At 39.6% G+C, this 22,431-nt stretch overlaps 2 protein-coding genes across 3 annotated transcripts in view; both read right to left on the minus strand.

The window, feature by feature from the left end:
* USP49 (ubiquitin specific peptidase 49) overlaps positions 1 to 1,704 on the minus strand; it is an 80,100-nt gene extending 78,396 nt beyond the window's left edge. The window contains exon 1 of the mRNA XM_024248337.3: positions 1,629 to 1,704. The gene's annotated coding sequence lies outside the window, so the exon portion shown is untranslated. The remainder of the gene's footprint in view (positions 1 to 1,628) is intronic.
* MED20 (mediator complex subunit 20) overlaps positions 1 to 22,431 on the minus strand; it is a 116,073-nt gene that overhangs the window by 64,737 nt on the left and 28,905 nt on the right. Inside the window, exon 5 of one of the 2 annotated variants that reach the window (XR_008526168.2) lies at positions 1,627 to 1,702. The exons of the other annotated variant lie outside the window; for it this stretch is intronic. The gene's annotated coding sequence lies outside the window, so the exon portion shown is untranslated. Of the gene's footprint in view, positions 1 to 1,626; positions 1,703 to 22,431 lie in introns of those variants that run through there. 2 annotated transcript variants of the gene reach the window in all.

The following is a 22,431-nucleotide window of genomic DNA, read 5'->3' on the forward strand; positions in this document are numbered from 1 at the left end:
TTCTCACACATAGTCTAGCAGCATACTCAGAGATGAAGTCAAAAAGAAAACTTTTCATGAAAAAAACTAAAAAGCTTTTGCCACCATGGTTAACCTTATCTGAGATGGTTTAACTCCTGGAATGTATCAGAGAAAAATTTATGTGTGGATGGCTGGTACATAAAAATGCTAACTGGGATACACATGAGAATTATAGTTAACATTTACTAAACACTTACTTCATTCCAGACATTATTTCAAGTTTTTTTAATATGGATTAACTAATCAATTGCTATGAGATAGCATTTTATTGTCCTCACCTTATATCCAAGGAATCGAGGCACAGAGATAACATGCCCAAATGTCAAGTTAATAGTGACTGGTTAAAAACGGTCCGGCTCCAAATCCATGTTTTTAACCACTAGGCAAAGAAGGTTGCACAAATACATGCCATACACTTACAGACTCTGGGAGGAGGGTAAGATTCAGGTAGAGGATTGTAGTTATCTGTTATTTTTAACTTATTGACATGAATGTATAAATGTGCATAATTAAAAAAACTTTTATATCTCATAAACTTAAAGTCAAACCTTTTACTGGGCTTTCTGTAGAATTCTATTTTTTTAAGAAGGTCTTGCTCTGTTGCGCAGGCTGGAGTGCAGTGGAATGATTATAGCTCACTACAGCCTCAATCCCCTGGGCTCAAGCAATCCTTTCACCTTAGCCTCCCAAGTAGCTAGCCACCACACCTAGCTAGCCACCACACCTGGCTAATTTTTTTTTTTTTTTTTGGTAGAGATGAGGTCTTGCTATATTTCCCAGGTTGGTCTAGAATTCCTGGTCTCAGCCAGGCGCAGTGGCTCACGTCTGTAATCCCAACACTTTAGGAGGCATATCCCACCACAAGGTGGGCAGATCACTTGAGGGCAGGAGTTTGAGACCAGCCTGGCCAACATAATGAAACCCCGTTTCTACAAAAATACAAAAATTAGTCAGGTGTCGTGGCGGGTGCCTGTAGTTCCAGCTAGTTGGGAGGCTGAGGCAAGAGAATTGCTTGCACCCGGGAGGCAGAGGCTGCAGTGAGCCGTGATCACACCACTGCACTCCAGCCTGGGCAACAGAGCAAGACTCCATCTCAAAACTAAATAAATAAATAAAAGAATTCCGGTCCTCAAGCCATCCTCCCACCTCAACCTCCCAAAGCAGAATTCTATTTGATTACCACCAGACACACATCTGCACTTGCTCAAATGAACGGGATCCCCATGGTGGGTCAAACATCATAGCAACTGACACATTTGGAGAAAAAGAAGGGGTAGATAATTATTCTTGACAGGTCATGACAGATATGATCTCTATCTTACCACCAAGTTTCAAGACCTACCCTAGACTTGTTTCAGTATGGTTGCTGGTCTTTAGGTCCCATTTTAACTTCAAATATGGCTGTGTCCCCTCTTAGCTTAAGTTAATTCGTGGTACTAAAAAATTCACAAGGTTAAGATGAAAGCAAGCGGTGAAAGTTCAGAATGGAGTAAGACAAACAGTAACTGATCAATTACCCTCACAGTATGCCAACCTCAGCCACACATAATACTATTATTATAAATAGCTTTCATTAATAATGTTTTATTACAGTTTTTATTTCTTACCCATTAAACAAGTTTTTTCCATCTTCTTCCATATTATTCCACAGTCATTGGTTAGGTTTCCTCTTCTCTATTACCTACAAGTGGGAAACAATCTGTAAGGCTGGCCTAATACATGGCAAGAAAAAAGCAATTTCATGAATTGTAATTACAAATTCAAAAAAGGACCAGTAAATTACAATGCATTAAACTCCCTACAAGTCCTTAAAACAGATATAAGAGTGAAAAAAAACTGTGATCTTTCTTTTCAGCTAAGAGTAACCAAAGAGTCAGTCACTTATGGGTAGACTGATCTACAAATGGAAGTAGTAAAGGTTTACTTCCTGAAAAAACGCACTTCTGCATTTGTTTTAGGTCTTAAAAATTACACATTATATTTGCATACAATCTGAAACTCAGAAAAAAACACACAAATTCATGGTAACAAAAATACTCGAATATCAAAAGCTAAAATTATTTTTGTGTAAGTAAAATATATAACAAGATGGCATGAGGTGGTGACTCTTTTGTGCTAAGTGGGTTTATGACCTATATGTAAGCAGCAAGCTTCTTTAAAAGCGGTATATATTCTATACACAAGGACAATATATTAGCCAAAGACATCTAGAGTTTATGATTTTGACAAATTATATGTGTAAGCATGTTTAAGGTTTCTGACACTTTATCAGGAAGCAGGACTCAGTATTAAGCCTGAGATCGGCAAGCTGGGCCACCACTATAAGAGGAAAGAAAATTCTCTATTGTGTCATCCTAACAGCTAACACAGAGTTCCTCTTCGAAGAAACTTTAAGAAAATATGTTTCCGGCCGGGCATCCGCCGCCCCGTCTGGGAAGTGAGGAGCGCCTCTGCCTGGCCGCCCCACCGTCTGGGAAGTGAGGAGTGCCTCTGCGCGACTGCTGTGCAACCATCCAAGTGTGAAGTGACAGCCTTGCGTGTTATCTTTCTGTCCTCCCCAAGTTTGCATTTTTGACATTAAAGTTTACTTTTTAATTACAAGTTTTAAATTGGAGTACATATATATATATAAAAAAAAGAGAGAAAGAAGAAAATATGTTCCCGGCCGGGCACGGTGGCTCACATCTGTAATCCCAGCACTTTGGGAGGCCAAGACGGGCGGATCATGAGGTCAGGAGATAGAGACAATCCGGGCTAACATGGTGAAACTCCATCTCTACTAAAAATAAAAAAATTAAAAATATTAAAAAAAAATAGCAGGGCGTGGTGGCAGGCGCCTGTAGTCCCAGCTACTCAGGAGGCTGAGGCAGGAGAATGGCGTGAGCCCGGGAGGCGGAGCTTGCAGTGAGCCGAGATCGGGCCACTGCACTTCAGCCTGGGTGACAGAGCGAGACTCCATCTCAAAAAAAGAAAAAAAGAAAATATGTTCCCATAATATGGGCTCCCATCACTCATGTCCAGTCCCCTTGGAGTAGGTGGTTTGCTGCAGAATGGCTGGCTGTCAAGATCCTAGAATGGTTGTCAAGAAAGGGAAATTGCTCTGCATTAGACAGGGAAGAATTTGGTTTTATATTGCTGAAAGGAATGGGGAGAAGAATGAGGAGGAGAGGGAAAGAAAAAGAAGAAAAGAGTTAGTATAATGGAGCAGAGCTGGGATTAGGTGGGGGTGAAGCTCTTGGGTCAAGGGAGGTCTGAAAACATTTTAAGAACAGGAATGTTTTAGTAGGGAAGTTGTTTGCATTAATGCAAAGGCTCACTCCACCTCTATTTTGCCCCTTTCTTCAGGTAGGTACACAAAATCTGCAAATGCCCTGTGTGAATAGGGCCTTTCTGAAAATCAGAGGGAGCCAAGTTTCACATGTGGTGCACTATGGTGCAAATCAGTGGCACGAGGACAGAAAGTAGGTCCCAGGAAGCAGAAGAGGTTACAAGATCATGAAACCTAGCAAAAACACAAATATTTTTAGGGAGAGCTTACAACTTTTAGTTCTAGGTTTGGGGATCTGAGGCAACCGTATCCATGAAAAGCTAAGCTGACACTTTATGGACAGGGGTTTCATATCCATAAAATGTCCCCCAAATGACCCTACTTTCAATATAAGAACACCAAAAAATTTAAAGTTAACTTAATTACATTTAAATCCAAGTTATTCTAATTAATTTGGGATGCTCCCCAAAAGCTGACTATAATAATCAGTTCTATACTAAGCAGCACCTAGGACATGTATGTAACCATATGGAGTTTAGGCTTAAAGCCCTAGGAAAGTTATATTAATAAATGTGAAGGGTAACAACTTCAATAATTACGATGGTGATCTTGAAAACTGGGAAATTATAATAAATCAGCTCAATGCTGAAAACTATTAATAAGATTCTATACATTCAAATATTTTCTATCCAGGTCCCACTTATATCATTTACACTACTGCAATATACTTTTAAATAGGTGGGAAGTGAAATTACAGATATATAAAACAAATCACTACAGTAGGAACTAACTAAAAATGTGGAAGACATCCCTTTAAATGATCATTAGAAAGGAAGTTCCCAAAGTCAGGAAGCCATATTCCAAGCTTACCTGTTACTGAAACATGCTGAACTCTCAGGGGCTGTCTGGCTCATGCAAGAAAAGAGCACGTGATGTGGAGTAACAGAGACCACTCATCATCATGGTGTCCATTTATTACAAGACCTTCCTTAACTTCTCTGAGCCTGTTTTCTAATCTACTTCACAGCACTGGTGTAGGGATTAAATGAGAACGCAAGTAAAACATCAGTGCACTGCCTGGCACATAGCTGATGATCAACAAAGGTTTAATTTCCTTCCTTTAACTACCTTTAGTTTAGAGCAATTTTCAGGGCTTGAAAAGGAGAAAATCCATTCTTGAAACCTTACCCAATTTACTCTTATTCTGCCAAACAATAACAATGATGATGATGGTGATGATTATGATGATAGCCAGCAACACTGATAACAGTGTTTAATGTGTGCCAGAAATGCAGTTAAGTGCTGTTACATATATTAACAAATTCAATCCTCACAACAGCTGTGAGGTAGATATTTTTTATTCCAATTTGACAGATGAGGAAACTGTGGCACACCTAAGTTCCATAGCTAGTTAAGTGACAAGGCAAGGATTCAAACCCAGGTTTCTGCTCTTCGGAAACATACCAGGCTGGGAGCAGTAGCTTACGTCTGTAATCCCAGCACTTTGGGAGGCCAAGACAGGAGGATTACTTGAGCCCAGGAGTTTGAGACCAGCCTAGGCAACATAGGGAGACCCTACCTCTACAAAAAATAATTTGCTGTGTGTTTTGGCACAAATCTGTAGTCCCAGTTACTTGGGAGGCTAAGCCAGGAAGATGACTTGAGGCCACGAGGTCAAGGCTGCAGTGAGCTGCGCGTGATTTCACCACTGCACTCCAGCCTGAGTGACAGGTGACACCTTGTCTAAAAAAAGAAAGAGAGAGAGAGAGAAAGAAAGAAAGAGAGAGAAAGAAAGACAAACACCAAAAACTAACTTCTGGGTGATGTCACAGCAGCAATGCCCTTTGATAGCTCCCTAATATTAATGTAGTAAGGTAGGGAATGTTCAGATGACTTATGAAGTAGAATAGATCTGTTATCTTAAAAATACATATAAATATACTATCTATATATATTTTAAGATTTAGTTACATATTTTAAAATATATTTTATATCTCAAAATATTTTAATGTATATTTTATATGTTTTAAAGTTTAAAAAGTGGACCAAGAGAATATTAATACATTTAAGTCAGTAAATAAACTTAACCAAGATTATATCTTTTTCAGCAAGCTCAATAAGGTGGCACATTCCAAACTACAAACATTTATTAACCTATGCTGTATCTCATCTGTAAGTGCCTTGCCCTGTAAGCTCCTGGAGGACAAAAATAGCATCTTTGTCTTACTTATTGTGATAGTAAGTAATATCTTTGATGTCTGAAAAAGTACCTCGTCCTTAGTAGGTGCTTCAATAAATACTGACCAAAGAATGGAGAGGCTGGATATGAAACACAGACAAAACTTTCTAGTCTGCCTATTATTTCCCTTTACATTCTAAGGCACTAGCACACTATCCTTATTTTCCACTACCCATCCACCCCATTATTTTACTATCAGCAAGGCCTTGATGGATTTAAGTGTTTTCCTTGATCCAGTCACATTTTTGGCCTATCCAAATCCATTTCATTTTTTTTTTATTTTTGAGACGGAGTCTCGCTCTGTCACCCAGGCTAGAGTGCAGTGGCGCCATCTTGGCTCACTGCAACCTCTGCCTCCCGGGTTCAAGTGATTCTCCTGCCTCCACCTCCTGAGTAGCTAGGATTACAGGCGCACGCCACCACACCTGGCTAATTTTTGTATTTTTAGTAGAGATGGGGTTTCACCATGTTGGTCAGGCTGGTCTCGAACTCCTGACCTTGTGATCCACCTGCCTCGGCCTCCCAAAGTGCTGGGATTACAGGTGTGAGCCACCATGCTCAGCCCTAAATCTATTTCAATCTATAAGCTCACATAGCAAAATGTCTTACGACAAAAAGTCTCAAATATACAATTAGAAGATTCATGAATGAAAGCAAAACATACTGTTATGTCACTTTATGTTTTCCAAAGTGCTTCCACGCACATCCCCTCGGTGCCTCAAGATAGCTGTGAGAGCAGGTAAGGCAATCATAATAATCTAGGAAGCTGCATCTAATCCTGTTTTGGAGTGGAAATATATCCTCATTGTCACTGCCAACGAATCAATGGCTCAAAACCTGAGTTAGATACTTTCTCTGCATTTTGGTACAAAGTCTATAAGGATGACATATTTTTAAGTCAATGTCATAAATGACTTTTTAAATCACAAATGATCAGCCATCTAATTTAACTTTTTTTTTTTTTTTTAATTAAGACGGAGCTTCGCTCTGTTGCCCAGGCTAGAGTGCAGTGGCACAATCTCGGCTCACTGCAACCTCCGCCTCCTGGGTTCAAGTGATTCTTCTGCCTCAGCCTTCCAAGTAGCTGGGACTACAGGTGCGTGCCACCACACCTGATTAATTTTTGTATTTTTAGTAAAGAGGGGGTTTCACCATGTTGGCCAGGATGGTCTCAAACTCCTGACCTCATGATCCGCCAGCCTCGGCCTCCCAAAGTGTTGCGATTACAGGCATGAGCCACCGCAACCGGCGGTAATCGAAGTTAAAACAGCCCAAATGCCTTGGAAGATACAAGGCAGAGGAAATTCACACAACTAAATAAAGAAAAAATTTACATGCATTTACAGCTAAATAAAGAAAACTTTAAAGTTTTAAGGAGACCACAATCAGCAATTACAATTAAATCTCTCTTGGCTGCTAAATTAGGAAGCCCAGCATAGGATAGTGGGAAGAGAACTAAACTAGGTATCAGGAAGCCTGGGTTTCAGCCCACACTCTGCCACTGATTAATTATGTTATCTCCAGTCCCACTCAAACTTAAAATTCTAAAATTTTGTACATATCACCCAGAGTAAATAAGAAACAATATAACATTTCACATTTCAGTGCACCACATAGAAAGCATGAACAAAAGGCTCAAGGTCTGCTGACTTTACTAACATTCAAAAGTATTAGTTTGCCACGGGTTTTGTCCATTTATGACTCTCAATAATGGTTTAAGTTTAAATTCAAGGCCTCTGCACAGAAACTGCAAAACAGAGATTTTTGAATTATTGTGAAATACAAAGGGTAGCAGGATTGCATTTACACATTTTGACTATGATTCAGAATAATCTAGGTGGTAAAAATGCTGTTCATTTGCCACATTAATTGACTTCTTAGAAGTTATTAAAATGCTTCCTCACCATTAAACAGAAATGCAGTCCACAAAGCTGTATTTACAGTATACATGGAATGGCAACCTAGACTGTGAGCTAGACTGGGAGGAAGGGTTATTTATCATCCATTATTATGTCCTGTTGACATAGCATAGTACATGGTACAAAGGACATAATAATATATACTGCTGGTCAAATGAATCACTGATATGGGATCCCATTTTTTTTTTTTTTTTGAGACAGCCTCGCTCTGTTGTCCAGGCTAGAGGGTAGTGGCATGATCTTAGCTCACTGCAACCTCTGCCTCCCAGGTAAGCAATTCTCATGCCTCAGCCTCCCAAGTAGCTGGGATTACAGGTTTGCACCACCACATCCAGGTAATTTTTGTATTTTTAGTAGAGACGGGGTTTCACCGTGTTGTCCAGGCTGGTCTTGAACTCCTGGCCTCAAGTGATCTGCCCACCTTGGCCTACAAAAGTGCTGGGATTATAGGCATGGGCCACCACCACGCTGGGCTGAGGACCCCATTTTTTACATTTATCTTAAATTTTACTTCCTAGGCAATATGCTGCCTAACATTTATAAAATTCTTTTTTTAGAGACACAGTCTCACTATGTTGCCCAGGCTGGCCTTGAACTCCAGACTCCAGGGCTCGAGCGACCCTCCCACCTCAGCCTCCCAAGTAGCTGGGATGCTCATTTGTAAAGGATATAACATCAGCTCTACTTTCTTCCAAAAGAGCTGCAAAGATCAAATAAGAAAATGTGTGTAAGTGCATTATAAACTGGCAAGAGCTGTACATATGTTAGGTATTCTTTCTTTGCTACCAAAGAAAGCAAAGACTTTAGGTCATTATTCTAGCAAAAAGAAACACTGATATTCAAACATCCCAGGTGTTCTGGGGCAGGGATAAAAGAGCTTCATCATTCAGGTAGAATTCAAGAATCCTAAAATGTGTTGGCTATCTGGGTCTTTATAATTTTAACTGACATCTTAATAAGAACTAAAGGACATACGATCTTAGCCAGATTGGGAATTCCTTCTCACCAAAAAATGTGACCTGAGAGCAAGGGAATGTGCTTGCATTATCCTCAGTCATCCAAGATAAATGCAAAAAAAAAAATACCAAATCCCATTTAGTTTGTAGAGCGGCAGCATTAGCCACAAAAATCACCTTTTATATAGCATATACCAGAGTTGCTACTTCATCACTCTGCTTAAATCTAATCCTGTTCTTATATGTCCCACATATAATAAATATTAATTGGTAGAGTTCAGTCTGCCAGCATACATTAAAATCATTAATTCTGTCATTATCAAGCACTTCTTATAAATACTATATAGCAATTTTGTCAGCAAAGCAACAATTTTAATGAGAAAACATTTATGAATATTTATTATACTTCCTCCTAGATACCATATTGTGTGAGGTGTTTTCATGTACACTTGCTCAGTTAATTCTCACAATGAGGTGGGTGTCAGCAGCATTTTACAGCATGAAGCACAGAGGGCCCAATTTCATTAGGAAATGACCCAGGATCACACAGCAAGGAAGCAGCAACACATAGGCCCAAGATAATTGCTTTGAATTGCTGCAATTCTAGTAACCCTACATCGGTGGCAAGGAACATAAAATTCATTTAAGTAAAATTCATTTTGCCTGTGGTAAAACTTAGTTGGAAGTTAGCCTTGTTTGAGAAGTTACTATGATTCTGCACTCATTCTACAAAAATGCTTTCTAACTTTAAACATAGGTCAGACAGGTATGGTGGCTCATGCCTATAATCCTAGCACTTTCAGAGGCCAGGGTGGGAGGACTGCTTGAGGCCAGCAGTTTGAGACCAGCCTGGCCAACATAGCGAGACTCTGCCTCTATGTTTTGTTTGTTTTTGAAACAGGGTCTTCCTCTGTCACCCAGGCTGGAGTGCAGTGGTGCAATCACGGCTCACTGCAGCCTCAAACTCCAGGGTGCAAGCTATCTTTTCACCTCAGCCTCCCAAGTAGCTGGGACCACAGGTGCATGCCACCACACCTGGCTAATTTTTTTTTTTTAGTTTCATGTAGAGACAGAGGGTCTCTCTATGTTAAGGGGAAGCCCAAATCAAACTGAATTGTGCTAAGATAAACCAGAAAAACTCAAAGTGCCTCTGAAAGTGGGAATAGCAGACAAGGCTAAAAAAAGAATGGAGTAAAAGTTCTACCCCTAGATTGCCGCCCTGTCTCCAAGCAGCTGCTGGGCAGAGGATGGGAGGTTTGTTCTCTGGAAAGATTACTAGAGAGACTCTGGACTAGGCACAACTGGGGCAGGCCCACCAGTCTAAAAAAGATGGTGATTAAGAGAAAGTTGATATCGTGAAAGGTGAAACATCCATAGCCATTTTCCCCACTCAGCTTCCCAAATGATACAGCCAGGTTTGTAAGCCCTAAGCAGATAATAGGAACACTCTTTCTGGGGATGAACCTGGTTAAGAGAAAAGCACAAATACTGACTGCTAGAGTTGTCCTCTCAAAGAATAAACCACCAGTTAACTTTTAGAAGCTGACACTTGGGCAAATCTAGCTTTCAGTTTTTTCGTGGCTCACTCCTGAACATGAGTAAAACAGCCAAAGCTATACTTTTAAGGAAATTCCCTAAATGAAAGATCAAAATAAATGAAATGAACAAGTAATGTATTTTAAGGAAACAGAGATTTTACAGAAAGCTGAGGAAAGAACATGTTCAGAGAAGAGCTAGTCCATCTGAAACAAAAATAGATGACTATTAAAAAGCAACATTCACAGAAAAAAAAACTCTTAAAAATTAAAAATATGACAGCATAAATATAAAACTAATTAGAAAGGTCTTAAGATGAAGTTCAAGACACCCCCCAGAAAGTAGAATAAAGAGACAAAAAGATGGGAAATAGGAAAGGAAAATTAAAGGACTCATCAGTCTAGAAATTCCAAACCCAAGTATTTAGAGTTCGAGAGGAAGAACAGAGAAAACTGGGGGCAAGGAGGAAAAGGAAGAGATTGGTTAGAATTTAAAAATTCAAGAAAATTTCCCAGAACTGAAAAGTGTTACCAAATTGAAAAGGCCCTCCAAGTGTCCAGCATAACAGACAAAACAAGGCCTAGAATGAGGCTAATTATATTAAAATTTCACAACATTTCCAGGGAGGAAAAAAATAACCAAGAATCAGAACATCATCAGACTTCTCGTCAGCAGCAACAGAAGCTAGAAGCCAATAGAGTGATGCCTGATAAACTCAGAGAAAATATTCTCTTATCTAGAATTCTATACCCAGGTAAACTATAAATCAAGTATAAAAGAAAAAAATAAAGATATTTTCATATATGCAGATTCCCAAACAAATTTACATCTCACGCACCTTTTTCTCAGGAGCTTCTGGGGGACATGCTCCACACAAATTAAAATATAAACAATAAAGGAGAAAGATATCAAGTCCAGGAAAACAGGGGGTTCTCCGTTAAGAAGACAAAGGAAATACCCAGGATATGAGGGGAAGTAGATCCCAGGATAAAAGCTGGGCAGGTCTAGAAAAGAACCTACACAGATTTTTATTTATTTTTTATTCTTTTATTTTGAGATGGAGTCTTGCTCTGTTGCCCAGGCTGGAGTGCAGTGGTGTGGTCTCAGCTCACTGCACCCTCTGTCTTCCAGGTTCCACCAATTCTCCTGCCTCAGCCTCCCGAGTAGCTGGGATTACAGGCGCCTGCCACCACACTCAGATAATTTTTTGTATTTTTAGTAGAGATGGGGTTTCGCCATGTTGGCCAGGCTGATTTCAAACTCCTGACCTCGTGATCCATCCACCTCGGCCTCCCAAAGTGCTGAGATTACAGGTGTGAGCCACCCTGCCCAGCCCCTACACAGATTTTTGTAAGCATAAGCCTACTGTTCAGAAATATGGCATTAAATACCAAAAAAAAAAAAAGCCCAGCTAGAAGAACAGAAAACAGAGGTCCCTAGAGAGGCAAAATGTTGGGAAGGGGAAAGGCAGGTAATATTCTTTTTATGCTATATATAGTCTTAACATAAATAAAAACTAAATTCAAATGATTCTTGGAAAGGTTAAAATAAATGTTTTAAAATCACATCTAAAAATATGATTTTTCCAAGCAAGATTTCTAAGGGGAAAAAGAAACTAAAGGAAAAAAAAAGTCTAAGTTTCAAGGCAAAACAAAATCAAAGTATTTGGAAAACTCAAATAGTAGGCATGGCTTTGTTTGAAAAAAATTAAGGGCAGGAAATAATGTTTTTGCTGATAGATATTCAAAAGTCATAGTCATAAAACCAGCAAAGAGAAAAAGAAGAATGTTTAACATATTATGATGTCATTGGAGAAGGTTCATGGTTTATACCTATGTCAATCACTTAATGAATTAAAATTCCTTTTTCATTCAAGTAGATGCTAAACCAAAGTCAAAAGAACAACTTGACTGAATCACATTTCAGTGCGGAATGAAAACACAAAAAATTGTAATGCTTCCTCAGGCAAGGAAAGCACAAATACCACAAGTCTGTTAGAACAAGGCAAGGAGCATGTGGAATCAGAGTCACTTGTTCTTTCCCGAAGACTTAAACTACGGAATAATGGTGGGACTCAAATCTGAAACAACTGCTGCCCCACTGTCTCTAAAACCTAAAAAATGACTTCTCAATTAGGATATATGCTTTTCTCTATCTCCAAATACTTAAAAAAGTAAAACACCTATATTTTCTATTGACCTTTTATAGCAAAATGAGGGGTATCACATGGTATTTGTTAAACATATTTAATATCACCTACTACTAATCAATGAGTGTTAAAACCATACTTGTTTTGCTTGACGGCATCAAGGAACAAAAACACACTTATTGATCACATGTTGGGCTCTGCATGGACAGGCAGGTAGAAAAGGCATCTAGGGAATCTGTAAGTGAGGAAATAGCTGGACCTGATATTTTTTGATAAGCGATTAATTTTGACCAGGGATTTTTAAAAATTAAACTAAAACACATTCTGGCAAAAACACTTGCTCTCATTTTTTACCATAAATGAAGAAAATGAGAATAGATTAGCAAGGTGGTTTAACTGTAGCATATTCCATAGCTTTCAAGTTGAATGTTAAAAAAATTGTTTTTGTTTCATAGTCTGGAATCAGGAAGAAAATTATACTTTATGCTTCTGCATAAATATTTATAATTTCTTTCCTTTCTAAACTTTTAAAATATTGCTGATAGATATTCAAAAGTCATAGTCAAAAAACCAGCAAAGAGAAAAAGAAGAATGTTTAACATATTATGATGTCATTGGAGAAGGTTCATTATACTTTATGCTTCTGGATAAAGTATAGTTTTCCTTCCTTTTCAAACTTTGAGAAAATACACTATTCTCTTACAAAACATAATACATACCCAATAGTTCCTCCAGTTAAATAATAATAAAATAAAATACTATGTTCATTCTTTCATACTCATGGATGTACTGACTTAATTTTGTAAAAAGATGCCAAAGCTTGGTAAATTAATCTAAATCAAATTATAATCTCAATCTTCATCAAAATTATAACAGGACATTTTGGGGAGGGAGGAAACTAGATAAACTAAATCTAAACTATTTATTAAAAAAGATCCACAGATAGTTATATCAATTTTGAAAAAAAAAGCAAAGACAGGGAAGCCATCCTGTCATATCTTAAGAAATACTAGAAAGGAACAGTAATAAACATGATATGGTACAGGATCTCATCTAGGGTGTGTCTGGAAATGCATGGGCCATCATGGATGTCACAATGACAGGGCAACACTACTGACATTGAGTGGACAGTCCCAGCAGTGCTAAACATACCTACTCTACTAACTGTGCCCCCTTTAAGAAACTTCGAGATAAATACACCAATGAGATAGAATAGAAAGGTGAGAAACTTGATTTACAATAAGGGTGTTACTACAAATCAACTGGTAAGTTCAGCTAGTTTAGTGGATGGTATTGGGAAATAAAAAAAATAAAATAAGGCTGGATCCAACCTATACCACATCCAAAGATTGCTCCATATACATTAAAAACTTAAGGGGAAATGTAAAGCCATAAAGCTAAAAGAAATTTAGGGAGACAATCTGGATGATCTAAGTCCAAGAAGCAGTAATAAGGCAAATACAGTAGGCTAAAAAATGATGGATGTGACTACATCAAAATCAAGAATTTCCATTCAGTAAAGAACACCAAGGCAGCCACGCGCGGTGGCTCATGCCTGTAATCCCAGCACTTTGGGAGGCCGAGGCGGGCAGATCATGAGGTCAGGAGATCAAGGCCATCCTGGCTAACATGGTGAAACCTCGTCTCTACTAAAAATACAAAAAATTAGCCAGGCATGGTGGCACGTGCCTGTAGTCCCAGCTACTCGGGAAGCTGAGGCAGAATTGCTTGAACCCGGGAGGCAGAGGTTGCAGTGAGCCGAGATCACACCACTGTACTCCAGCCCGGGCAACAGAGCAAGACTCCGTATCAAAAAAAAAAACAAAACAGAAAACAAAAAACACCTAGGCAAAGTTAACAGATGACACCCCAGAAGATGATATTTATATGGTCCAAAACCAACCAGGGATTTAAGAAATATTATATATATTAAGGAGTTCTACAAATCAACAAGAAAAATACAGGAAACAAGGGATATGAAGAGGCAAAGGAAAATGGCTAACTAGAATATGAAGAAATGATTAAACTCACTGGTAACTAGAAATAAAAATTAAACAGCCTAGCCAACACGGCAAAACCCTGTCTCTAATAAAAACACAAAAAAATTAGCTGGGTGTGGTGGCACACGCCTGTAATCCCAGCTACCCGGGATGCTGAGGCAGAAGAATTGCTTGAACCCAGGAGATGGAGGTTGAAGTGAGCCGAGATTGTGCCACTGCACTCCAGCCTGGGAGACAGAGTGAGACTCTGCCTCAAAAAAAAAAAAAAAAAAGGGCCAAGCACAGTGGCTCACGCTTGTAATCCCAGCACTTTGGGAGGCTGAGGCAGGTGGATCATTTGAGGTCAGGAGTCCGAAAACAGCCTGGCCACCATGGTGAAACCCCATCTCTACTAAAATTAGCCGGGTGTGGTGGTACATGCCTGTAATCCCAGCTACACGGGAGGCTGAGGCAGGAGAATAGCTGGAACCCAGGAAGCAGAGGTTGCAGTGAGCCAAGATCGTGCCACTGCATTCCAGCCTGAGTGACAGAGCAAGACTCCGTCTCAAAATAAATAAATAAATAAATAAATAAAATAAAAATTAAAATGAGATATTACTAAAAGGCCAAAATTAGAAATGTGGACAATACCAAGTGTTGGGGAGGGTTATAGGAACACAATGCTTGTGGGTATAAGCTTATACAACCATTCAACAGCCTCATAGTACTTATGCCGCAATGCCACTCCTGGGTCTATGTCCCTGAGAATTCTCAAACATGTCCACTCCTGGGTCTGTGTCCCTGAGAATTCTCAAACATGTCCATAATGGACATGTGCAAGACTGTTACTGGTATCGTTTACGGTAGCCTAGGTGCCCATCACTATGGGAATGGATGCACACCACGGAATACTATGCTGCAGCTAGAAGCGGTTAGCTAAAGCTATACCCACATGAACAGATCTTTTTTTTTTTTTTTTAGATGGAGTCTCACCCTGTCACTCAGACTGGAGTGCAGTGGCGCAATCTTGGCTCATTGCAACCCCCGCCTGCTGGGTTCAAGCAATTCTCCTGCCTCAGCCTCCCGAGTAGCTGGGCCCACAGGTGCACACCACCACACCCAGCTAATTTTTTGTATTTTTAGTAGAGACAGGGTTTCACCATGCTGGCCAGGCTGGTTTCGAACTCCTGACCTTGTGATCTGCCCGCCTCGGCCTCCCAAAGTGCTGGGATTACAGGCGTGAGCCACCGCGCCCGGCCCATACATGGATCTTAAAACATAGTGCTCACTGAAAAAAGTAAAAACCAGAGTAAGATCTACAGCATTTCTACAAGGAGAATTCTATAGCCAAATTCTACAACAGTGTGGTATAATGAGCAATTTTGTAATTAAAAATACATACACCAAAAGAATCAGTAAGTATTTTACAAAGATGCATATAGAATCAAGGACATATCAAACACATTAGAGAGTGTGCCTGTGAGATGGGGAGGAAAATAGACATGGGAATGAGGGCTGAACAGAAGGCCTTTGTACACCAAAGCTATACTGTACCCAAATTATGGGAGTAGGAAGTCCAAATTCAGAATAATATTTTTCATTCATGCATACATTAATTTATTCCATAAAAACTTATTGAACACCTCTTAAGTGCCAAGAACTCTGCTTAAATAGAAACTTTTCTTATTTCTGCTGAAGGTATTTTTTTTAAGTCAGATATGTTTTAATTGGAAGTGGAAGGGAAAAATAATTTACAGTAGCATATAATATATACTAAAAAAATGAGACACCATCCTTAAAATAAATGTTTTACAAAACTTTTTTCATCAAATAGAAATGTACCTTGAAGTTCTTTAAATGACAAAGTTAAATGAAAAATCAAAATACAAAAAGAACTCTATAAGTCCTACATAAATTAGACAGCCACATCTCAATCCACAGATAAAATGTCTTTTCTCATGGCTTTCAGTGGTGAAACAACTACTTTTTGGAGGATAAATTTTTTCTACTTTATTTGTTCTATGTAACGCCCTCCCTCTGCACCCAACAATGCTTCAACTGCTCAGGAACACTTCTCACCAGATTTCTGTTTTCTAAAAGATTTCACAAGCACACTGCTGGCTGCCAATGTAGGTGTTGTAGTTAATATGCTCATTATGCCATGCTGCTAACAAAAACTGATTAACGCATTCAGCACAGAGTGACATGTCTATTCCATATTCCCTGGGCACAGAGAGTAACATTTTCAAACAAACAAACAAAAATTACCCGTTCACCCCTTTTTAGATGTCTCCTAATGAAAGGCCACAAATTCCAAATGTTAACTAGTATACATGATAATACCGGTAAAAGAAAATAATAGCAACCTGCAGTAGGACAACAGCTGCCTATAAGGCTCTAAAATTGCAGTACTTCAGTATCTCAGATTTAGATTACTGAGTGTCAGCACACAATCATACCTCACTGTAACCTTGAACTCCTGGGCTCAAGCAATCCTCCCGCTCAAGTGGATCACCTGAGGTCAGGAGTTCGAGACCAGCCTGGCCAACATGGCGAAACCTTGTCTCTACTAAAAATAGAAAAATTAGCCAGACATGGTGGCGCACACCTGTAGTCCCAGCTACTGAGGAGGCTGAGGCAGAATGGCTTGAAGCCAGGAGGTGGATGCTGCAGTGAGCCGAGATCATGCTACTGCACTCCAGCCTGGGGGACAGAGTGAGACTCTGTCTCAGGAAAAAAAAAAAAAAAGAGATTCTCCCATCTTGGCCTCCCAATGTGCTGGGATAACAAGGTAAACTACACACTGGGCCCAATTTGGGATTTTCAGCATGGAGCAGACAATGAGGCCACTCACAGATGAGACTGACGTCTTCATTAAAGCACACTTACCTTTCACTTGAAATGCATTGTTATAAGCTCTTCAAGTTATGTCACACATTTCTAAAATATTTCTTTTAAGAGTATATTCAATTCCACGGTGATGTATTTGTTTTCTCATCTTTACTTATAAGACCCCTCTAATCAGTTGACCATATTTAACTTTTTTATATGCAATGTTATTAACCTGACCTTTGACCTCTTTTAGATACAAGCATGCAATCAGTGTGTAGCCATAAGCATCCAATTGATATAGGTGGTTGTATTAGAACATAAAAAAGGAGAGTGAAAGATGTAAATGTTAGCAATGACCATCTATAGGGATATTCTTGGTATTCTGGTTATAAAAACATAACATTAATATAGTCCTACATACTCTATGAATGCTTACATAAATGAGATGACCTCTGTTCATAAATGCTGATTCGCTGTCAAGGGCTAGATGTCTATGATCATAAAGCTATTAGCAATGATGGCCGAATTGAGCAATTCATACATTTTCTTACCTGATTTTCTTTGTGGCTACCTCCAATTTTTGTCAAGGAGAATCTAATATTAGCTCTAACAGGGACTTTGAGCTTATTGTCCTGATAAATTAGTATCCATAACTGCAAAAATAAGTACCATAAATTATCTGGCATTCTAGAAAGGTCTGGGCTCAAAACTGATAAATCAAAGCCAGCTGTGGTGGCTCATGCCTGTAATCCCAACACTTTGGGAGGTCGAGACGGGCAGACCACCTGAGGTCAGCAGTTTGAGACCAACCTGGCCAACATGGCGAAACCCCATCTCCACTAAAAATACAAAAAATTAGCAGGGCGTGGTGGTACATGCCTGTAGTCCTGGCTACTCTAGGGGCTGAGACAGGAGAATCATTTGAACCTGGGAGACAGAGGTTGCAGTGAGTCGAGATCGCACCACTGCACCCCAGCCTGGGCGACAGAGTGAGACTCCATCTCAAAAAAAGTTGATAAATCAGTAAACCCCATCTACTCTTCCTTTCATTTTCAACTACAATGTATATCTACAAAACAAATTGATCCTTAAAGACTTTATTTCAAAGTCAAAGCTCTTGCTATTTTAATGCACCCACATGGTCCATCCAAGTGAGCATATGACATATTCTACACATCTTCTTTCCCATGTCAGAGACTGAAAGAGAGAGCAGGAGGCAGGAAAGAGCAGGACACCAATGTGACAAAATGCTAAAGCCAAGCTATAAATTACCTTTTGGCCATTCTCTGCTGCATTTTGAAAAAGCTAACATAACAGTAGAGCCCATCCTTCCTTTGGATAGATACGAGCATCATACAAAAGTATCCTCCTAACTCACTAGCGACAGTGCTGCCCTCCCATCTTTCACACAATTTGCCCAGCAAAAGAAGCACTGCTGGGTTCTAAAGACAATGACTGAAAGCTGTGTATTCTGATGATGGGAGGGAGCAGTGAAGACCAGCTTCCCGGGCTCTAAACTATGCCAGACTGCCGTGCTAATCCTCCCCAAATCCCACGACACAACGTTTCGGTGGGGGTGGGGAACAGGATAGGAAACAATCCAAAACTGAATCAAGAACAGTAGCTCTAGGTTACGGAGGTCATAACATTCCTATTTGAATGAGGGTAGGGAATAATGGAGTGGGGCAAAGACATAGACAAAAGCCTTAAAACATATCTTTAAAAACACAAAAGAAAAATAAATTTTATCCCTGATCCTTCTGATGTGCTAACCAACATCTGCCCCCAATCATTTGCCAGCCCTGGATGCATAGAAGGCACAGAGTAGCAGACATTTTCACACAGTAAAGCTGGAAGAGATGCTACTAGAGTGTAAATCACTAATTAGCTCAAGAAAAGACAAAGAGAGAAAATACCTGTCACAGAATGCTGTTTACAACTTGACGTATAATAAAAAACCCTGAAAATTTCAGGAGAATGCCTTACTTTCCAGACTTCTATTAACATGTGAATGGAAAAGGGACAGTATTATAGTCTTTAAAAATAGCCCATGTCTCTGAAACAATAACACATGACTAGAAAGAATGCTTTCCAAACAATTTGTAATTTTTTCATCCTTATGAAAGGGGAGTGCTTTTAATTATCACAATCAGCTTTTTTTTTTTTTTTTTTTGAGATGGAGTGTCACTCTGTCGTCCAGGCTGGAATGGAGTGGCACAATCTCAGCTCACTGCAACCTTCGCCTCCCAGGTTCAAGCAAATCGTGTTCCTCAACCACCCAAGTAGCTGGGATTACGGGCATGCACCATCATGCCCTGCTAATTTTTGTATTTTTAGTAGAGACAGGGTTTCACCATGTTGGCCAGCCTGGTCTCAAACTCCTGGCCTCAAGTGCTCCACCTGCCTCAGCCTCCCAAAGTGCTGGGATAACAGGTGTGAGCCACTGTGCCTGGCCTACAATCAGCTTTAACAAGGAGCTATATTTCACAGCTTTGACAATTGCTTAAAGAGGGGAGAAAAAAGGAAAAGAAGCCCACAAGTTCCGTTTTTTTTTGTTTGTTTGTTTTGTTTTGAGACAGAGTTTTACTCTTGTTGCCCAGGCTGGAGTACAATGGCACGATCTCGGCTCACTGCAACCTCCGCCTCCCGGATTCAAGTGATTCTCCAGCCTCAGCCTCCCGAGTAGCTGGGATTATAGGCATGTGCCACCACACCCGTCTAATTTTGTATTTTTAGTAGAGACAGGGTTTCTCCATGCTAGTCAGGCTGATCTCGAACTCTCGACCTGAAGTGATCCACCCGCCTCAGCCTCCCAAAATGCTGGGATTACAGGTGTGAGCCACCGCGCCCAGCCACAAGTGCCGTATTTTACATTTGTCAGAATACAGTTAATATTCCTTCCACTTAAACTGAGAGGACCTCCTTCAGGTCACGAGTTTATCAAATGGACAGGCCATCATTTTAATGAAGATTAGATGATGGGAAGGGAGTCAGTTTAATTTCCTTCTGTCACAACAACAGAAAAGACTCCCAAAATTTAGGTTTATTTGGGGGGAAGGTAATATAATATTAAGATATTTCCATTCATCCCCTCATAATATGGCAAACTTATTTGTATTAATCCCAATGTTCTTTTTTTTTTTTTTTTTTTTTTTTTGAGACAGAGTCTCGATCTGTTGACAAGGCTGGAGTGCAGTGGCTTGATCTCGGCTCACTGCAACCTCTGTCTCCCAGGTTCCAGCAATTTTCCTGCCTCAGTCTCCCGAGTAGCTGGGATTATAGGCACATGCCACCACGTCTGGCTAATTTTTGTATTTTTAGTAGAGGTGGGGTTTTACCATGTTGGCCAGGCTGGTCTCAAACTCCTGGCACCAAGGGATCCACCTGCCTCAGCCTCCCAAAGTGCTAGGATTACAGGTATGAGCCACCACACCCAGCCAACCAATATTCTTAAAGCAATACATTTTGCACTTTGATCTTTTCCAGCTCCTTGAAGCTACATAAGAGTCTTTAAAATATGTATTTCACCTAAATATTTCTTGGTGGTGGTTTTGAAAGGCCCCATGGCTCCTGTTTCTCACATAATAATCACCCATACCTCCATAGCAGCATGTCCTGAGGACACATCTATGCATGAGCACACCATGCCACATGCTAGGGAGGTTCCCAACAGACAGGTACACTATGACACCGTTTTTTCTAATGAGAGAGACCTACAAACCCGTCATTCACAAGTAAAAGAATCTCAGAATGTACTGGAGACAAGACCATAAAAACACAAAATCCACTCTAAACCCAATCTTGGATTCCTTTGCTTCAAGTATTTGACTAAAACACAAACTAAACTTTCTGAAATACTCAAAACATTCTCCCCTTTTCTTCTTTAAAATTAAGGTCTTTATATGCATTTTCTTCAATTTGACTTGTTTAAAAATACTCAAGTGAGAGAAAATGATAAAGCAAATGGGGCAAAATGAAAAAAAATTGGTGAAACTGAGTAAGGGTATACAGAATTTCTTGTATCATTTTTGTAACTTTTCCATATGTTTAAAAAATTGCAATAAAATCAAGAGTCACCAAAAAAAATAGAGTATTAACAACAGAAGTTCTCTCATAGGGCTGTTTCATGTTTCAAACAATTCACATACTCAGTTAATGCTGGCCACCTAGTAAACACTCAGTAATTGTTAATTTTTTTTTTTAAATGAGTGGATCAGCTGGGCACGGTGGCTCACGCCTGTAATCTTAACACTTTGGAGATCACTTGAGGTCAGGAGTTCGAGAACAGCCTGGCCAACAAGGTGAAACCCCGTCTCTACTAAAAATGTAAAAACTTGGCTGGGTGTGGTGGTGGGTGCCTGTAATTCCAGCTACTAGGGAGGCTGAGGCAGAAGAATCGCTTGAACCTGGGAGGCAGAGGTTGTAGTGAGCCAAGATCACGCCACTGCACTTCAGCCTAAGCTACAGAGCAGTACTCCATCTCAAAAAAAAAAAAACAATGAGTGGATCAATTTACTTAACCAATTAAAGTATTAGGAGGCCAGGCGCGGTGGCTCACACCTGTAATACCAGCACTTCAGGAGGTTAAGGTGGGCAGATTGCTTGAGCCCAGGAGTTCGAGACAAGCCTGGGCAACATGGTAAAACGCTGTCTCTACAAAAAATACAAAAATTAGCCAGGTGTGATGGCACACATCTGTAGTCCCAGAGAGGTCCAGGCTGCAGTGAGCTGACATGGCGCCACTGTATTCGCCTGGGCAAAAGAGCAAGATTCTGTCTCAATAATAATCATAATAATCATAATAATAATGTATGGGGAAATTGGTATATCACTTAGGCACACATAAAGAGAAAATAGTAAAAAATTAGTGAGGGTATAAACAGATTTTGCTTATGGATATTTGCACTGAAATCTGAAATCAGAAAAAATCCATTTTTCTTCAAACAGCAATAATCTTTCAACTATAAACGTGTCATAGTATATAACAAGTCCAGGGCAGTTTTCTAGCTAAAAAGGTGGATGGGTAATCTGCAATGCAATAAGGCATTTTTTATTGGTTTGGGTTTGTTTTGTAAATACAATTTTGGAATGAAAAAATAGAAGCATGCAACGACCTTGATGTAATCTTTACATTATACATAATCGTTACAGTGTTTACCCCAGGTTCCCCATCTAGAAAGGAACTGGATAAAAGGTTAGTAACAGGACTACAGGGATAATTTTTAAAGACTGGCAAACAAGACTCATTAAGTGTTGAATCTGAAGAAGAACATGGTGAGGGAGAACTTGACAACAGGCAAGCCAGACGCAAAACCAGAGCACAGACTCTGCTGGCAAAATGCAAAGGTTGGAATCCCATCCCATCACTTGGTAGAATTCTAGCTTTTGAACTAAAATAAAGATTAAATGTATCACTGGGTTACAAAACATAGTATTATTTGTAATATAAGATAATTACTAAATAAATAGTTGTAGGAATGTCTGAGTATAACCTTGGGCAAATCATTTAATCTCAAGGACCCTCTATTTCAT

Source organism: Pongo abelii, chromosome 5, assembly GCF_028885655.2.
Source record: "Pongo abelii isolate AG06213 chromosome 5, NHGRI_mPonAbe1-v2.0_pri, whole genome shotgun sequence".
Lineage (NCBI taxonomy): Eukaryota > Metazoa > Chordata > Mammalia > Primates > Hominidae > Pongo > Pongo abelii.